The 19461-nt window shown below is 36.4% G+C and overlaps 1 protein-coding gene across 5 annotated transcripts in view; it reads right to left on the bottom strand.

Annotated features, from left to right (window-relative positions):
- PCDH15 (protocadherin related 15) overlaps positions 1 to 19461 on the bottom strand; it is an 805351-nt gene that overhangs the window by 611571 nt on the left and 174319 nt on the right. For 2 of the 5 annotated variants that reach the window (XM_030486584.1, XM_030486585.2), the window contains exon 3: positions 13746 to 13797. The exons of 2 other annotated variants lie outside the window; for them this stretch is intronic. The gene's annotated coding sequence lies outside the window, so the exon portion shown is untranslated. Of the gene's footprint in view, positions 1 to 11158; positions 11211 to 13745; positions 13798 to 19461 lie in introns of those variants that run through there. One more of the 5 variants, XM_030486587.1, reaches the window with a different exon arrangement.

Here is a 19461-nt window from a genome sequence, read left to right as displayed (position 1 = left end):
CTGATGGAACAGTAACTTAAATATTGGCTGGAAAAGGTTTGGACTGCAGATTAATTAGCAATCGCCCTACACAACTGCCTGTCCTTCAGCTTTCTGAACTCCGCCCAAAATAGATTCACCTGAAAAAGCAAGCAGAAAAGTTCTCTGCTTTAATGCACAGCCTACTAACAGGAAAACACAGTGAAGCACACCTCCACTTAACAGGGAAGTGAAGAATCAATAGCACCATGTTCATGACCTCACAGGTACTGCCCATTTAAAAGATGGTAGTGACACACTGCAAATCCCAACCACCTCAGCAGCTCTTCTTCCTCTGGCTCTGCCCCAGCGAGGAATCAGGTACATGCAGCAAGCTAGGCAACGTATGTTATTGGCTCCTGATGTTCTTTTTTTCTGATACTTTGATAAAAGGGGTAGCTTGCTGCTCCTGAGTAGTCTAAAATAAGCAAAGGGGAATATGAAATGGCAAATGCAGAAAATAAGAACAAAACCCAGATTTCATAATTGTGTGTGCATGAATGGAAAAGAATCTCACACAAAAGTTATAGTTTTGTATGTGGCCTCGTTACCCCTGACACCTTCTGGCTAGACATGGTTTCATTCTCAAGGCTCCTGTGAAGGACAGGAATCTAACACGTTTTCATAGTCCACATGTGAAAACTGAAGTACAGCAAGATTATGATACACTTTTCAAAGAATTACAAAATGTTCTCATAACAATCAGTCTAATCTGTGCATCTCATAGCTATTTCAAGGAAGCACTGCTTTTTTTTTCCAAGTGAAAACAATGATACAGTATCTGAGGAAAATAAAATTAGTAGGACCTGTGCATCACTGCTTTGTAGTAGTTTCTGACACTTTAAAAAAGAATTTCATATTAAGAAGTGCAGAGGGATGAGACAGAGTAACATGAACTCTGGTATTTCTCTTCAAGCTTGGTAATATTTTTTGTACAGTATTTTCCCTGGGATCTGCCAAATGCTCTGAAAATACCTATTTGTATACATAACATTTCAAAACAATAACCCTAAAAAACCTTAATATTTCGACTTTTTCCTAGGGGCTAAAATAACATTTGGAATGTACTTTAATTTTTAACCATAGTAAAATATTTTACATTATTATAATGAAGTTTACAAGCTTACTATACCTGAAGCTATTTTTGAATTTTTCATGACCAACATAACAGTTCACCTAATCATCTCTAATTTTAATGTCACCATACTAATTTCCAATAAAACATAAGCTTTAAACAAATGTTAAATAGATAGCAAGCCTAGAATTGGTACAATTTTTGCAGCATCATGCCATTTTTTTCTTATTTTGCCATCAATTTCTATTAGTAAAATCACTATACTGCTCCTTTCATATTAAAAAAAAAAAAGAAAAAAGGAGGATAAATAAAATATTAGTGATCAAAGTCAGTTGAAACTTAATTAGTTTCATCTTGGATTTCTTATTATTATTTGTCTTGCAACCAAAACCAACAACAAATCATGTAGCCATTTTATCTCAATGGCAGAAATAATTAAGAGTTGTATATCCCTTGTATATCCATTGTATATCCATTGTACCCCAGTGGTAGTGGATTACTATATATCATTTGGTCTTAAGAGAACAAATATTTGAAAGCACAAGCTTTGACTGTTTGTTTTACAGAAGAAGTTTTTCTTTAGCATAATGCTAGTTTTGCACATTTTCCTCATATTGCTGGAACTCCAAATTGCTACCTTTGTTTCTTCAAAACTGCTGCATTTATTTACATTTTAAAATAATATGGTTTTCCATATCTTGTATCATCTCTAATCACACTGCACACTGGCGGTGGGAGGGTAGGAATCCATCAACAACCTATCACTTTCTTTGGCTAACTTTGTTATTACTCTACTGAGTACAACACTATGAACTGCTGGTATAATACAAAAACCAAAATGAACATTGATGCACTAATGGCAACAAGCTGCACTTGGTGCATATTACTAATAATAAAAGTATAAGAGCAAAACAAGTTCTGATCATGATAATCTCAACTTCAAGACTCCTGGAAAGCTTCAAGATTTTTCATGTAGGTATCTGGGCGCATGCTCAGAGATGCAAGAAGCAATGTTGTCCCCTCCACAGCTTATCCTGTCTTGCTGATAAAGACAAACAATGCCCAGATTGAAACAATGACTAAAGCTAGCTCGCTTCCTTGTTGGGGGTATTAAAGGGCTGGAAGGAATTGTCCTTAAGAAATGTGAAGGAAATAAAACTGAGAAAGGTAATATGTTTAACTGATACAGGGACGTGTGCCTGGAGTGCACCATCATCCCAAAACACAGGCAGGGCAGTAACATGCAAACTGGGACAAAATATGGAGTAAATTGTACAGAATTGTATTTGGAAAAACCGACCATGGAAGAAACTATATGAAAACACTATAAAACAAAATTATCCATTTTCAATCGTCATTCCAATTCCAAAACCTATAAAGGCTCACAAGATCTAGCTTTCAGTCATAACATGCGTAACTACATTACCTTGATAAACCAAGATTTCTTTAAAATCTTTCTTTTATTAGCACAACTTGGATTTTCCAACTTGTTCATTGTTCACAAATGTTCTTAACAGAGGAAAGAGGAAGGAGTATTATTCACAGAAGAAAAGGAGACAGGCAGTTTCAATTGAGGCATGGATCTTCAGAGGTCAAACAGAGAAAGTAAAATACCAAAGAAAAGGGAAAATGGCACAGTTATCCCTAAGGTAAGCATATTTTTTCCACTCAATTCTCAATCTGGCAGTAGGATACCGAAATAGCAACAGTAACTACATGTTAAGTCACAGGAAGGACCTTCCATAGGAGGTACAAACCTCCTATTTCCATCAGCCACACCCCATTCACATCTGCTGCCACCCTGATCTCTAACCCTAGACCAGGGACCTTAATCACTAAAGATTTATTGTTCCATATAAACAATAAGTCTGACACCTGAAGATAATTCAATCCTGGAAATCCACTGCTGTTTTCTGCAGGCATCACCATCTAAAAAAAAGTTACCATTGCTTGCTGCAATGGTAATTAGATCCTTCTTTTCTGGCTTCCTTGATCTTCTCTGGTTACTCTTCAACTCATCTTTTCACAGCTCCACAAGACACAGGAGCAGGAGGTTCCTGCTCTTCAGTAGCATACCTTGCTTTTCAAATTGCATACCTTGCATTTCAGCCCTGCTTACCTACAGAACAGTTGCTTCAGACTCTACCCATAACACTCACTCTTTGCCAGCTGGTTCAGCTGATCAAAAGTTGCATGGATGAAAGGAGTGCCTATCTTTGAGCAACTGAGAAACACAGATCTCTTGTGCATCCTTTCTTACACTTTCAGAAAAGTGCAAAAACCCTAGCTTACATGTCTATTTTTAACCCTTACTGGATAACAGAAATGTAAGCTACTACCTTCCAGCCACCTGATGATCTCCTGACCATATTTCTGCACATAAATAATCCGTAGCAATCTAATTATGAAACCAAACTAACAGAAAACAAATTTATTCCTCGGTATCTGATTTCATATGCTGATAGAGACAACATACCACCATTCCCTCATGTTCCAGCTGAGTAATTTTTCTATGATGCCTTTTTTTAAACACATTTTAGTTATCAACTCACTGATGTTTATCACAACAGGAGAAAGGTTTTGACCCACGCAGTTTTCTAGTTGTCTTCCAATGATCAGTGAAAGCCTCAAGTTTGTGTAATAGAGTGCAGACCTCTGCTCTAAGATCCAAAAAATAATGCAGTTGTGGGTTACCCAGATATCATCATCATAACAAGAGAATCAGATATGAGGAACAGTTGAATATCCACGACGACTCTCTGAAATGCTGAATTCTCAGTCTGACATTTTATTTTCAGTATACTCTCATTTAAAATTTTTTAAAAAGAACAAATCAAAGAGAATCTAAAGCAAATGCTAGCTTTTTAAAAATTGTTGTTATTATTTGGCAATACTTAAAGGCGCTCTTCGTAGAATCACAGAATCATAAAATATCGTGGGTTGCAAAGGACCCACGAGGATCATCGTGTCCCAGTCCTGATATCACATGGGGCAACCTAAAAGTTAAAACATTGTGACTTGGATCCTCTCACTATATTTTGTCTATTGTGAGTCTACACACTGCTAAGATTCAGCTCTTTTAAAAGTGTCATAACTCCAGCAGAACTGACACTCTGACCTTCGATTTTAATTTGTTTGCAACGGACATGGCTGTGTTCTGATAAATTTAAAATATTCAGTGCTGTTTTCTAAAACAAATAAAAAGGTAAAAGTCATCCATTCTATTGAATGTAGATGAGATTAAAAACAAAAATAAACTCTATTAAAATTGCTGCTTCTTCAAATGTTTTAAGAAAAAGGTTTCTTCCACAGTAACACAAAAAAGCCCCAACACAACCCACAGAAAAACAACAAAACAGTACTACATTAACAAATGCTGACTTGGTTGCCTCTGTTTCATTATTGGTTTGTTGGAAAGCAGAAAGTGAAAAACAGTTTCAAACTAAAAGCAAAAGTTTTCTTAGTAAACTAAGCAAACAAGACAAAAGTTTGGCATAGCTATCATAGCTGTAGTTAATTTTAGCTGCAAAATAATATTAACAGTTTCTACTAAAACCTTCTGAGAACTTACACTGCAGGTAATGTGGGGATCCCTCAGGATCTTACTTCTTTCCTTTAGCTATTACCACTGTTTACCAATGAAAAGTCACGTAAGTCAATATTTAAAAATAAACTAATAACTAAGTTAATTCAAGACCAGCACACTCCCAGACCAATGCCACTTTACAGAGATTATTCGGAATGGCCCAAGAGAAGTGAAATTATGAGGGGATAATTGTAAGACTTATTGTATTAAGTCTTACAACAAAAAAAAACTTTTCACTGCACATTAGAAAAATAAAGCAAACAAAAAACCAGTTTTTACATTACTTAAGCAACAGCTTATATGGCTTCACATTCATCAAGAAAGATAATTTATTGCTTGGATAGAGAAACAAATCTTGATAGAGCAAAGGCAGTGACTGAACAGGTGTCTCTCTAAAACTCCATGAATATACCTATCCGCACATGAAATAATCAGCTCTTGAGGCTTCAATCATGACAGGCAGTAAATAAAATTCATCCCTTCACTGGGTCTGAAATATAGAACACTAAGTAATTTAACTCCCAAACAGTAATTACAAGATGTTGAAGTGGGATCTGTTAGCCCTGGGGATGCAGCGAAGACCCCAGGTTGCTGATGCTTCCACTTACACTACACTGCAAACTGGAGCACCTACTTTAAATTGAGATTCTATGATGCATGTCCCTGATACATGGTGGCTTTATAAATAATTTCCCAGTATCCTGAGCCTGAAATGGTTGGGAGCCAAGACAATTTCCATGAGCATTCTGAGATCGTCTGAGGAAATTTTTCTAGTTCCTGCTTGCCCTGTCAGAATCATCTGGAAGAGGGATTCACAAACTGCATTAGGTAGTACAGTATTAGACAAGTAAGCACTAGATCCACATTATACTCAGCCCACTGCATGGTCACAAGCTGGCACAATAAATATTGGCAGCTCCCACCACTGCCATTGCAGATGCTGGTACCTAAGCAAGAACGCCTTAGCAGTGCACTACTGTGTAGCTAATAAGCATGAGACTGAGTTTCCAAAGAAAGCGCAGCACAGCCGTTTATAACTTAATCACACTCCAAGCAAGATTCCCTTGCCTGAAATCTTGTTTCTTCTGATCATTTCATCACTATCACACCTCACTATAGCAGTAACAGATCCAGGATACAGTAAGTGGCCAGGGATTGATTGCCTGCACTCTCTTTCCTAGTATTATCTGTCCATATAATCAAGGGAGTTCATCATCAGGATAAGATTTGGTCACAGAGAATGATGCCCACCTGGCTAAGCAGTGAGGCCCTTAACAGATGATCCCTACCTAAACTGTTCTGGGAGGCAGACCATCCACAGGCCAGATGGCTAAAATGTCCCTTGAACCTTCTGTACTATGCCCTTGGCAGAAAAGCACATGTGTTGGTGGTGTATTCCAGGAAAGCAATGTCTCAAAGGTCCTCTATTTTCCATTAACTTCCTTTAAGTACTAGATCCAGCAGTGTCTTAAAACTGGTCACTACCATCTTTCTTGTTTGCTCTTCTTAGCCTCTATTTAATCAATCAAAAAGTAAACTATGACATACGTAATGGTCATAAAAAATAAGTACAGTTATCAGTCTTTTACACTACAAAAAAAAAAGGCACAGATAAAAAACAGGTCCAGCAGCAAGGCTATGTTATCAGACTACCTTAAAAGTGTTAAAGATTAGGTCTGTCATAAGGTTGACTGAAGGTATTTGTAAAACTCACTGTTATACATACTGATTTTAGAAAACATATTGTACTGCAAGCCCATGTATCTAATCAAGCCTTTCCAAAAGCATCTTCTTTCCTTCAGGGCTTTTCATGTCTAGCCCATACAAAGGCTATATATTCCTTTAAGTGGCAATGATCTCTGAATGATACATTTCTAACTGATTTATATTTAAGCAGTGTACATAAAACTTGACAGGAAGCTCTAAACTGATGATTATTCCTATCTTACTGGTAAGAATCGCTAAATCTCTTAAGAAATTGCAAGGACTGAAGAATACCATTGATATGGTGCTAAAGGCTTTTTTTTTTTTTTTCAAGTAAACAAGATTACTGGGAAACATATAATAAAATAAGAAAATTGACAGGCTGCTTTCAGTGGCCAACACTCTCTCCAAAAACAGTATGTTCCATTGATAGCAATCAAATAATATGAAAAACTATGACAATTATTTTAAGAATAGATGACGGGAAGTCAGTTTAGCCAGCACTGATAAATGAGGCAATTTTGATGTTCAAAGGTGAATTAACATACTTAGATATTAACATCAAGGGGGAAAACCCCCAAATTTGCATTAACAAAATAAATTAGTCTTTTTCTTATTATTAAGGAAAATACTTTCTGGAAATTTTCTCAGTCTTAGCAGCACCTGCAGCTGAAGACAAGTAGTAAAAGTAAGTACCTTGCAATGACTTAGATGGTAACTTATCTTCTCCTGCCTAATTAAAGGGTTTTTCCTCTGTGCCTGAAGCCATCTAATCATGCAAGAAGTATTCCCCCATCATTAGAGATGACTCGCTGGAATTGATTTTGCAGCATGATGCAGACTGAATTTAGTACCTGACTTTTTAATTATAATAGATGCAAATCTTCCTAAGCTTTCAGTATAAACATTTTTTTTAAATCTAAAAAACATGATGGAAGGAAGAGGCTAACATGATTATAGATACAGTCCTAAAATCAAATAGTTGGACACAAAAATTCAAGGATCCCCGAAGGTCCAGAAGATGTTTGATACACATCTATAAATCACTGAAAATGACTGGTATAAATTCAGATATAAATTTATAGATCTAAACAGCAGTCCTGTTTATGGCCTCACAACAGATCAGCTCCTCCAGCAGAGTAAGTGAATAATGAAATCTAATTATGTCTACAGAAGTGAATGCTTACCCTACTGCTCTCAAGAAACATAGCTGTGACCCACCATAAACAGGTCTTGGCTAATGTAAACACTTGCAGAAGTAATTTCTGACTGTCCCCATTTCCACTACCTAAGTTAAAACTAAACTAGCTGCAACAAAGGTGGTCATTCATAGAGAAGTCAAAAAGAGAGAAAGCAGGAAGGATAACTGGAGAACCTTACACTAGCCAAAGGACTAGTTTAGTGAATGAACTGAGAAATCCAGTTATGATGTGAACTCCATCTTTCAGTATATATAGCAACATAAAACGTAACATACCAGAAAACGGATAATGAAGAAGTTGCAGAAAAATGGTGGAGACAACAGAGTTGTTTTCAAGGCTACTTTCAAGGCTACCACAGACTTATGTGATTTTTTAATTATTCCTTTTACCTTAACTGTGCTGAGCTACAAAAATAATACATTTCCTCTCAGTTATGGCTTCAGGTTTAGCCTAGCAAGATTCTGAAAACTTTTTGTGATTCCCAAGTCAACCTCAAACAAAAGTTGCTTCTGGATGGGATAGGGTTTTCTTCCTGGTTTTAAAATTCAGACAGCCCTGGAGTGAACACACACAGAGGTAAACTTGGTACCCATCGCCTGGAGAAATGCCTTTGTTTTAATCTGACATAAAGATTACCCTTTTCTAATCTAGTAAATAAGGCAGACGCATACACAGAAAGCTAATGCAATGAAGAAGTGGGACACATTTCGAAGAATGTGGCTTTCTCTATTTCTGTGATAAATTATTAAAGAATTGTGCTTTGTGCTAGAAAACAAAGACCCAGATCACAAAGGGAAAACATTTCCTTTGTGTTGCACACCATTTGCACTCACTGTATTATACATTATCCAGCAGTCAAACAAGTTAGTTGATAAAGCTCTTGTAAGTCATCATCATCCCACATTCTCTGCTGCCAGGATTCCTTTTAAGACACTCAATAACAAGTCCTCTGCTTAATGGCATTATGCTCTCCTCTGCAAAGTAATCAAACCATTCACATTGCCATACAGTCTCTGAAATAAATATTTATGAATGCAAGGAATACTATGTTGCAGAACACTTCTTCACTGTTTTGTCTGTGTGATGATTTTTAAGTTAATAGGAGAATCTTAATCTAATCAGTGCAGCAGTCTTCTTAAAACAGAGATTTCACACTCTTTTGTCATTTATAAATACTTAAACTGAGCAATTTTGTTTTCACAGAAGACAAACAGAATCCAAATGATTAAAGATCTAGAAGTCCATACACATCTAACACTGCTAACTCGACTATGTAACAGTCATGCCTGAGATAAGATCTGTATATAATTTCAGCAGCTTTATTGTTTTGGCTCTTTAAAACTCTTGGCAGAAGCAGAAGCAATTGTAAAGGTCTAAAATCTTTCAAGACATCTTTTAATTTCCTTTTTATTTTTCATAATAAACAGAATAAATGTCATCTTCTAATATGTTGAATTAGACAAAAATATTTTAAAACACAATGTTGACCGGTATCAGTACGAAGATAGCAGCATATCCTTTATCGGTTTCAAAGTTCTTTACACATTATTCTGGGCATTGATTTCTGGAATTATTGGCTATTCCGGGAAAAAACCACCTGGTTGCAATCAATACTTAAGTGCAGAGCACATTCCACTAAAAGTTTCTCTTTTTTCTTATTTTGAAGAAGGTCCAAGAGAGGCTATTATCTTGTCTATGCCTTTCAGAATAGAAAGGGACAAGGCTGTAAGAGGTGAAATCAAAATTTTCTCTGTAATTCAACAATTCAAGAACCATCTTTGCCTGGTATTTTTTGAGCTGATGGAGTATCTTAATTGCTGGACTTCTAAATAACTCCAAAGAGGATTAATCTTATCTGATCTTATACTCCTGCCCTTAGCAACAATGCATGATATGGAGCATGTAGGACCTTCCAGTAAAAGCAGGGAAAGCCAAGATCTCCTATTACCCCAAAATGTGTTCTTGTAACACAGAATGGTAACACAGAACACAGGTTGGAGTAATAGGAAGAAGGTAATAGGCTGAAGAGGGTCTTCCCCACCAGAAACACAAAGGCATTTTCTGATGCTTTCCAGGATAAGGAAAGAGATCAAGCAAGACTCCAGAGCTGAATTCATTTCCCATCTCTTGAGAAATGAGATTGTGACCTTCAGTCTGTTTCCAACCATTTCTCTAACTCAGGCATCACAGCTGTTCCTGCAGTAGCAATGTTCCTGTACCACTAACTGAAGAACCTCTCTATGAAACACAAATGCGGCACAGAAGAGTTCAAGGTTGACACTCTGATGATGACTTTAACGCTCCTTTGCACTTGACACCACAACTGAACAAAGTACTCTATATACAAGTTGTATTTTAGTGCAGCTGCATTGTGTCAGCAAACAATAGAGTACTTATTGCAAGAGCATACCTCGTTTTCCACTGCTAAAAATCATTTCCTAGTTGAGGTCAGGAGGAGAGGACTCTCCACAAAATGTCTTATCTGTTGTGCACATCAGGGCACTTACAGACCTCTGTCAGCAGCTGGTGCCCTGGTAGGGCACCAAAAATAGCGAAGAATTTATGGAAATAATGAGTTACTAAATGGCGGTAAAATCACAACTGAAAAAACCAACCAACCAACCAACCAACCAACAAAAAACCCAAACCAACAAAATGATTTGGCAACTTTGACAGAAATTGTAGCGGTCAGAGCAGCCTGTGATTTCTCAGCAGCAGCATAGAGCAGCATAGTTGAACATATAACAGAGTTTATTCCAACAAAGGGGACAGCAACAATAAAATTAGATGCTTAAAAAAAAAAAAAAAAAGTGTTGTCACTTTCAATTTTGTTTGAATAAACTCTTTACCAGATGGGCAAAACCATGGGGAGGCCAATACAGGCTTTAGTACCTGAAAATTCTTGGAATAAGTAAGTTCAAGCTATTCACACACATGTGATTTGAAACTGACTTTTGAAACTATGTCCTGAAAGCTTGGAAAATACTGCAGCTATTTTGTTACCTCACATTTCTATTTATACTTCATCTAAGTTTAGAGCAGCTGTAAGTCTAAAATCCTTCCCAATTTTTCACAAGTCTGTTCTCTCCACAGATCACAAGACTACAAAATCTTCCAAACTGCCCTAAAATGATTAATAAAATGGAAAAGTCAAGCAAGGAAGACACAAGGAAGGACCAGTCAGCAATGCTCTATTTCAAGCCAGAAAGACAAAGTCTACTTTTACGCTGATACAAAGAAAGTAGACGAAAATGTACAGTTAGAAGCACAGGGAGACAGCAGGGCCTTACAGGGACAACAAGGAAACAAAGACAAGAGACTCAGTCTAATGCAGTGGCAAAACCATCGGGTGCTGAAGGCATTCTATGACAAACAGGAGGATTTAAATAAACTGGGGTTATAGTTTATTATATATGGGGTTAAAGGTGTTCCCTACAGGTCACAGGTGAGAAACAGAAACAGTGTTAGGGGAAATGTCACCCATCCATGCCTGGTTACACAAACGCAACTTTGGGGTTAATTGCAATAGGAAAACCGTGATGCTTTAACACCACCAGTCCTACGGGCCCTTACCTTCCCATGTTTCTTCCCCACTGTCATGCACTGAGATCTGGATTAGGATCTTCTTTCTATTTTTACCAGCAGCACGTCCCTTCAGTCCAATATCAGTGGATTTCACCACATAAATGATCTTTCTCAGAAAAACTTTTTGTTTTGTTTGAAGTTTGAAGGCACCCAATCATTCACACTGTTTGCGACATCAGTGCACCTGAAGTAGGCTGTGTTTAATTCTGTCTCTTAGGCTGAACATCTTACTATACAAAAGTTAGAATACACATCCTTCTTCAAAGAGGGGTTTGGTAATCTTCTAAAAACAGCAAGGGTCAGTGTTAAGAATAACCAGTTATTCAGATCAAGCCAACTCAGTTGCTGAAGAGCAAGAAAATTAAAAAAAACCCAAAACCAACCAACCAACAAAACAACTAAGAAAACAAACCAGATGAGAACACTTTAAGACACTATTTAAAAGGAAACATAAATCATTAATGCAATATGAAAATCTTTTAGCGAAACTGTAGTTTAGCAAAAGTCATTAAAGTAGTAATTTCAGTGACAATCAGCAATATATGTAAAAGATTCTATAATAAGTAAAAAAATAATAAGCTATGCAAGATGTTTGAACTTTTGCCACAGACACTGTTGTGGACCAGGTTTTGATTTAACCCAAATAAAAATCCAAGAAGTAAATTTTAAAATAAATGTATTTAATTGGATTACTCATCTGAAACCAGTTTAGGAATAGGAATAATTGGCCAGGCAGGAGTTCTGTAAAACAGGATCCAGATTCTATAGAAGATCCGTATTCAGAGAGAGAGATGATTTTAGATTGTTTTAAGAGTAATCTATCCCAGCCTTGTGACTATGCTTTTAGTACCAACCCATTGCTCCTAATAGACACACAAAAAAGGCCACCTATAATGCTTAGTTCAATAAAAACTGCTTGAGCAACCATGTTTCAGCATTAACTTTGAAGTCAAACACCAAGGATTTGAAACCTTAGCATAAAAATTCTTGAAATAGATTGACAATTTTTCATCATAGCCTACTACAGAATTTAAACAAAAAAATCTTTTTGAGAATTTTCATAGGTGTTAATCTAGTGTACTCTTATTATGTAATCCTGTAATTCCAAAATTCTAAGTGAAAGAAAATTGTACTTAAATAGTGAAACTGAACTAAAATTAATAATTCACTTATTTTGCACTTTAAGTACAGAAAGACATTGATGAGTTTTCTATATACATTTAGCAGTGACTATTAAAACAGTGAAATTGATTCGAGTGCATACATGACTCACAAAAGCACAAATAAGGCTAAAATGTCAACCTAAGTAGTACTGTCACAAAAATGCCAGTACAACCTTATTTTAGCCCCCGATATAATGTGTGACTGCATGATATTTTTCCCATAGAATCTCTTCCTCAAAAATTTCACAGGTTGGACGAAAGCAAGTTAGTAATGAACCTAATGTATTTTCTCCGTTAGAGTGTGAGTCTAGATTTTATTCACCGCACAACACTGAGAAACTGCCATGCTAAATTAGACACTCCCTCCTAAGCTTTTCTGTAATGCTCACCACCAGTAAATCAGCACAGAGTCTGAGCCACAAACATTAACTGATCTTCCCAACACATGGAGAGCTGCTTTCCCCACTAGACAGACTAGAAGCAGAGCACAGATGACAACAAAAGCAATAAAGATTTTGCTGGTTTCAACAATTAGAAGTGTCTCAGTTTTCAAATTAACTCTGATGAATAACTAATTGACTCACATTTCCGAGTTTCTTCAACTCAAGAACAATGGAATACAGAAGCAGAAATAACCAAGTAGTCTGGGTGAGGCCAGCTGCCCACCTTCAGTAACGGGGCTGCAGAACAAAAGAAGATAAAGTACCCATTTTTCTAGTAGTGCACTGTTCAGTAGCTTTGACAGATAAGCATTCCTAGTCCTGCTTCATGTACAACACATTTTGCAATTTCTAGATAAAATGGGCAACAGTCCTATGGAACTGCACAATTTGAGTATGTGTCTGCATCACAGCATCATGTGTCACTACTGAGTAACATACACAACCCATGGGAAAACAGGATACTGCCTTTACAATAACAGACTAGATATTAAGCAACCTGTTAAAAGTTTTGAAGGCTCCGCTCTCCTACCTCAAAGATTATTGCAGAATATATTCTGGGTTACAACATGTGATTTATACCTCAACACTGGAGAAAGGCTAGGTATATGATCAAACCTCTCGTTTTCAGAGGCTGCACCAAATGCTTATAAAAATATTCAGCCTAACAGCACTGAACATTTGTAAGATCATCTGTCATATAAATGGTATTTCCTATCTTCCAAGTTTTTAATTTCATGAAGATTCACTGCATTTCATAAAAATATTTACCCTTATATACACACACATCAATTATATGTAGCACAATATACACCAAAACAAGAGCACAGCAGTTCAAAACATGTCTAGCAGTAAGCTAAATTTCAATCCAGGACATGCATAAGGAGCACTGAGGTTTTTTACAACACTGGAGCCAGATCTGCACATCAGCAGTAGCATCCCTTCTGGGAAAGTCAAGAAAAAGCTGCTTACCTGAGCTTGTGAGCACTTGCTCTCTGAACTGCTTTCAGTGACAGGCAAGTCCCTACAGAAGAAAATGAATTTTATGACAACTATCTTATCTTGATACATTTCAAGTATCTGATAAAAATATAAATTATTATAGTGTACTGAAAACCCCTTACTTTGGCTGTTATTTCCTGATTCTGAGTTTCACAAACAGATAACTAGCTAGCCTAGAAATGTCTCGTTAGTGCTAGAGTGCTCTATTCTCAGCTAATGACAGACTGTGTGAAAACACACAAGTATCATAAGAGTAAAATAAGTTAACTTTCTGACTCAAGTCAGCAGAGGCTTAATCTAACATATTTTGCAGAAACTTCAAACATCAAATCAGAAAGTGCCCCTCATATCGCAGACAAATTGCTCTCACCCTGGATTCCTTAAATCCATTATTTATCAGTGGGCAGGCAAAGTCTAGGGGAGAGCAGGAAAAAACTTCTGCAAGACCACATGGGCCTAATGCCTAGGATCAACAGTGACTTTTGATTAAACAAAACAGTTCAGAGAAAAATTAATCTAAATTTACCACTGAATAAAAAAGGGAAAAAAAAAAAAAAAACACAAAACCAAAAAACCAAAAACCATCAAAATCAAATCTAAAATAATCAGTCTATATGATCAAACTATATGATTGTAAAAACAGTAAAAATAGAGAAAGTAAAAGCTGAGCAGAACAGTTTCAGCTGTTTCTGCATCTTGCACAACAGTTAAATATGGCACTCTTTTTAATCATAAAAAATATTAAATCATATTTCAAATGCCATAAAATTACATGTTACTTTACACATATACAGCAAGACATGCCAACTGCATGATTTTACAATGTAATATCTCATTTTCACAAACTGCTTACATATGACCCATTTTTAAAATATTTTTTAATCATGAACTTTTCTACTTTTTGCAATGTCCATTTTGCCTGGTTTGAGGTAGAGCTCAAGGACTGCTTAGATCCTAAGGAGTAACATATGAAGTCATCCTCAGTACAACCTTTTTCCTGCTTGTGTACTTGAAATTAATCTTTTTTTAAGTGTACAGGAGATGAAGACAAGTATACAGAATTAGGGAGGGAGAAATACCTAGAGACAACACAAGGCAGGATGGGCTTAACTTCTTAAATCTGGCAAAATGAAGGCCAAGAAAATATATTTTTACCCTCTATATACACCGTGTGAAAGGCAAATAAGCTAAGCTAAGCGAAATGAAACTTAAATGCAGAAGTATAAACGTATATAAAAGAGCCATAGGTAGTTTGAAGCAGTATGCTCACAACTGCCTCACTGTAGGAAATACAGGAACAAAATGACCTACTCAATTTGAGACCATCTTGATTAATGTGCAGAAAGATTATCTGGCACAGCTAGCTGGAAGGGCAGCCGCCTGATGGCCTCTCCAGTCCAAGGGCCTTACGTTGGAACAGAATCTATGGACAACACTGTGAAAAATCATTAAAGACTTGACGCAACGCATCTGGGCAATGTGCAGCAGTACCAACGCACACAAAATGCAATATGGCAAATGATCTCTGCCAGTTCTAGCAGCACTAGCATGGCCCTCCTGCCTCAAGGACCTTCATGCTTGCTTCCACAGGAACTGCTGCTCTTCTGGGCAGTGCAACACACCCACACGAGCTTTTGTAAGCTGTCTCACCCAGTCACACCACCACCCATCTTACTTGCCTCATACATTTGTGTAAAAACAGACACAAGGAAGCACTGATGCAAAGGTGCAGAACCACTGTGGTGTGAGGAATAATCCTCAAAAAACTTAAGTGTTCCATCTCTTAGTGTACACTGACATAACTCATATTTAAAGCATATTGAGGCTGACAGGGAAGAAGGTTGAAGCTTTAGTCCGTTTATATTCTGTTCCTGTTATATTACTGGCTTTCTATTGTTTAAACACAGACTACATTTTCATCAAAATCTAGTTATATTAAAAGTGAGGAATTCCACCTACATATTAAAGACTTCTAACCAATTGTAAGAGAAGCACCAGCTGCCAGTGACTAGCAAAGCAACAGCCTGAGTTCTCAGTGCAAAAAAAAAAATCTAGAATTTGGATTCAATCTTTTTATTTAATAATGAGCTGCACTCTTAGGGAGGTGATCTGAGTGTACTTTTATTCTTTTTGCAATAATACTATGTTATTCCTAGCATCTAAGTTATACATTCCATCCCAAACTACCAAGGATATTTTTAGAACAGAGAGATATCAAGTATTAGATGAAAGAGGATGCATCCCTCTTTGTTCCCTGCACAACTCAAGCATAAACCTGAAGAAATTTCTGAACTGTACTTACACAGGCTAATAAATGCAAAATATTTAATTACATAGAAACTATAGAAGAGTTAGCCTTGAGAGCTTTCTCTACTACACAGCACAGTTCAGACACTGAGAAACAAACACAGAGAAGGATTGTTGCTGTAAACTCAAGGAAAACTGGCACTTACACTGGAACAGCCCCACCAAAATGCATTTGGCTCTTTAGCCCTGAGGTTTACTTCCTGATGTCTCAAAGAAGAATTTAGAAGAAAAAAAAGAGCATTTGTGCTAGATGAAATATACAGGTCTTTATTGGCATGAAGAAAACGCAGAAGTATGTCAGAAGAAAGAGATCACAAAGAGGTAGAGGCTCACTTTGTACAAAATGTAAGTCTAAAATCACTTCAATGATAAAATTACTAGCATCAGTGCAATAGTATTAATTTGCATGAAGACAATGGAGTGATTGAAAAGTCACACCTCACTGCTATCCAGCCAAGTAAAACTAAATGCAGAATCTGGCCCAATTAACTTAGAATTGTAAAGGCTGAATAAGGATGAATCTTAGACATAGTAATTAGGATCAGAGTAAAGCAGAAGAACAAAACAAACACTGCACTACGAAAGAGGGATGGAAACATGTCTAATTATCAATATTTAAAAAAAAAAAAGACAAAAACCACACACAAAACATCACTACCACCACCACCCCCACCCCAAATTTTAGGACAAGACCTTTTAAAAATAATTCGTACAGGTATCACTTCAATTTAAGAAAGCAATTTCAGGACTTTCCTTTTGCAGCATCTCTATTCCCCCATCACCCAGGCATTTTCAGTACTTACTTTTTTTTTTTTTTTTTTTCAGAAATCAGAATGCAGTAACAAAACTGAAGGTTAAGAAACACCACTATTGCATGCTGTTAGAAAGCCTAGAAAACACTTGCTAATTGGTGCTTCTCTTTCAGGCTTTTCAGAGTCTGTAATATTGCACTGAAGATTTTAAGTAAAAAGAAATCAAATATCTGGCAACAGCTACTGGCTACTAGCCAAAACACCAGGATGGAGAAACTTGGTGGAATGCCTTAGAGGATTACTGCCTAGCAGGCCTTCTTTTCTGGACAGTTCCATGGCAAAAATGATTTAGCAACATTTTATTTATTTTTTGTTAATCAACAGTTACTGCTTTCAGAACAATTATACCACTCTAAGTGGCACGATATTGTAACAACCATTTTCAACATTTCTTGAAAATGCATGTGGATTTGTGGACTGCTTTTAAAGGGTATGTGAAGAATGACTATGGAAAGCAAATATGTGGCAGCCTATGTATATGAACTGAAAATACAGAATTATACTCCACAAAGTCAGTGATTTATTAAGATATAATTTCTTCATTTTATTGTATTAAATGAATTAAGTACCACAGAAGACATATGATGTACTGATTCTGCCAGCGACTTTAATAACAACACTTTTATTGTTAACAAATAAAGTCCTTAAAATTCAGAACTTTTGTTTTTAACTTTGAACTGAAAAAATTGCTAGTATGACATCGTACATGAGAAAAAAAATTGGGACAAATAACTATAGAAAAAGTATTCCCTTAGAACAGTCTGTGTGCATTAGCAAAAGAAACAGTACTAAGAATTACTACGTGAATAAGGGTTTCAGATTTTGTCCTGTAAGACTGGAGGTAGTCATGATGAGACATAAATCTTTCTATCATGTTCTCTGAGCTCTCCGCTCAGGTTTTGTTCTGAAAATCAAAATGACAAATGGAACCAGACACCTCCAGGGTGCCCAAACCTAAACACACCTAGGATTAAAATGCATTTGTTGCATGTGACAGCAGCTGCACTGCATCATACAGAAGTTTCATCTTGCTAAGAGGCATCCCATTAGCCATAGTTAGTAATTGGCAATTAAGGAAAATAAGTAAGAATAGGAAATAAAGAGCAATTTTGTCATTATCCACCTTCTTGAGAGAAATTTAACACAAAGCCTTAAAATTTCTGCTTCAGAAAAAGGACCCTTTGCATGCAGCACTTGCTTGTTGCTTTTTAACCTCTCTAAAATCATATTTAATACCAATTCGAAGATACTGAGTGTTCTTAAATTTAGAAGTACTTAAGCTTCAGCTTCAACTCAACTCAACTCCAACTTCAATGTTGGATTCCTCTTTCCTTAGGCTCTGCACCATCCCCAAAGTATTTCTTTATACCCAGAACTGAAGAAAAAAAGCTTTCCCCCAAAATATCACTAGAATTTAAAATTAAACTGTACTCTTGAACCTATATAATTTTAAAGACTAGCTTAATATTATTTATGCAATGGTGTAATTTCGCTTTCGAAAAAAAGAAAAAAAGAAAAGAAAAAAAAAGAAAAATGTTCAACTCTTGAAGCCAATTTCCAGCCTTCACATGGCACAGCTTGGCAACAGCAGTAGGCAGATGCAGAAATCTGGAATGCATTTTTCTACCAGATGTTTCTGGGTCTTTCCTGGTCTCATCAGCAAGCTTGTGGGGCAGCTTTACTGCTCCTTATTTTGGCAATGTGGTGGTCGATGTGACAGCCTAATGGAGATCCAGTTTTATTCTCGGGAATTCTTACTTCACATAATGAAATGCTTTTCTGTACAACAAGAATACTCTGCAATATTCTTCCAAGTTTCCTCTAGCAGGAGTATAAAACATACTTTTATAAATGTAGTTTAAAACTAGAATAATGTCTATTTGATTTATACACATGTAACTTCTAAGGAAAAGATATTACATGATTAAGTGATCAATGTCAAATAATTCTGGATATGAAATACCCAAAGTTTTAGGTTTGGGGCAGGAGGGAGTAGGATGTGTGATTGAGGGACTGAGGATTAAATTCCATACTCTCAGCATCATCATGTCTCATTCATTAGCAATTCCATCTGACATTTACAGCTTTCTGCAAACTTCTGCAGCATGAAAAGATCAAAATTAAACTAGGTATCTGAAGTATGAATTGTATGTTCTAGTATTAGAATATAGTCGTTGACCCCATGAGATTTCTCACCTTGTGATTCTGAATACACTAAAAGTAGATCATTGCTTGCACATTTACTTCCATAGATGTTCATTTTGCTCAAGAGGGTTGTAAAATACACAGCTGTTATTTCCCGGTATTTAAAAAAACTAATTAAATAACCTTTGTTTGTTCTGAAATAAAAATGATCAGAACTTGCAACATTTTCTCCAGTAGAGATAAAATTGAATTCTACTGCCCCAAAGATATTAACAAAATAATTTTTTTTTTTTTTCTTATGCCCAAAGCAACAGCATGGGCATAGTTCTGAGAGCACAGTGGACTTGCAGGCTCCAGATTCTTCAAGCTCATTGTTAAAACATCCCACACAGGCTTAGCCCAGACTTTCTGTTCATGGCAAA

This window comes from Strigops habroptila, chromosome 5 (genome assembly GCF_004027225.2).
Source record: "Strigops habroptila isolate Jane chromosome 5, bStrHab1.2.pri, whole genome shotgun sequence".
Classification (NCBI taxonomy): domain Eukaryota; kingdom Metazoa; phylum Chordata; class Aves; order Psittaciformes; family Psittacidae; genus Strigops; species Strigops habroptila.
The sequence above is the reverse complement of the archived record's forward strand: the minus strand, read 5'-3'. Positions and strand labels throughout refer to the sequence as shown.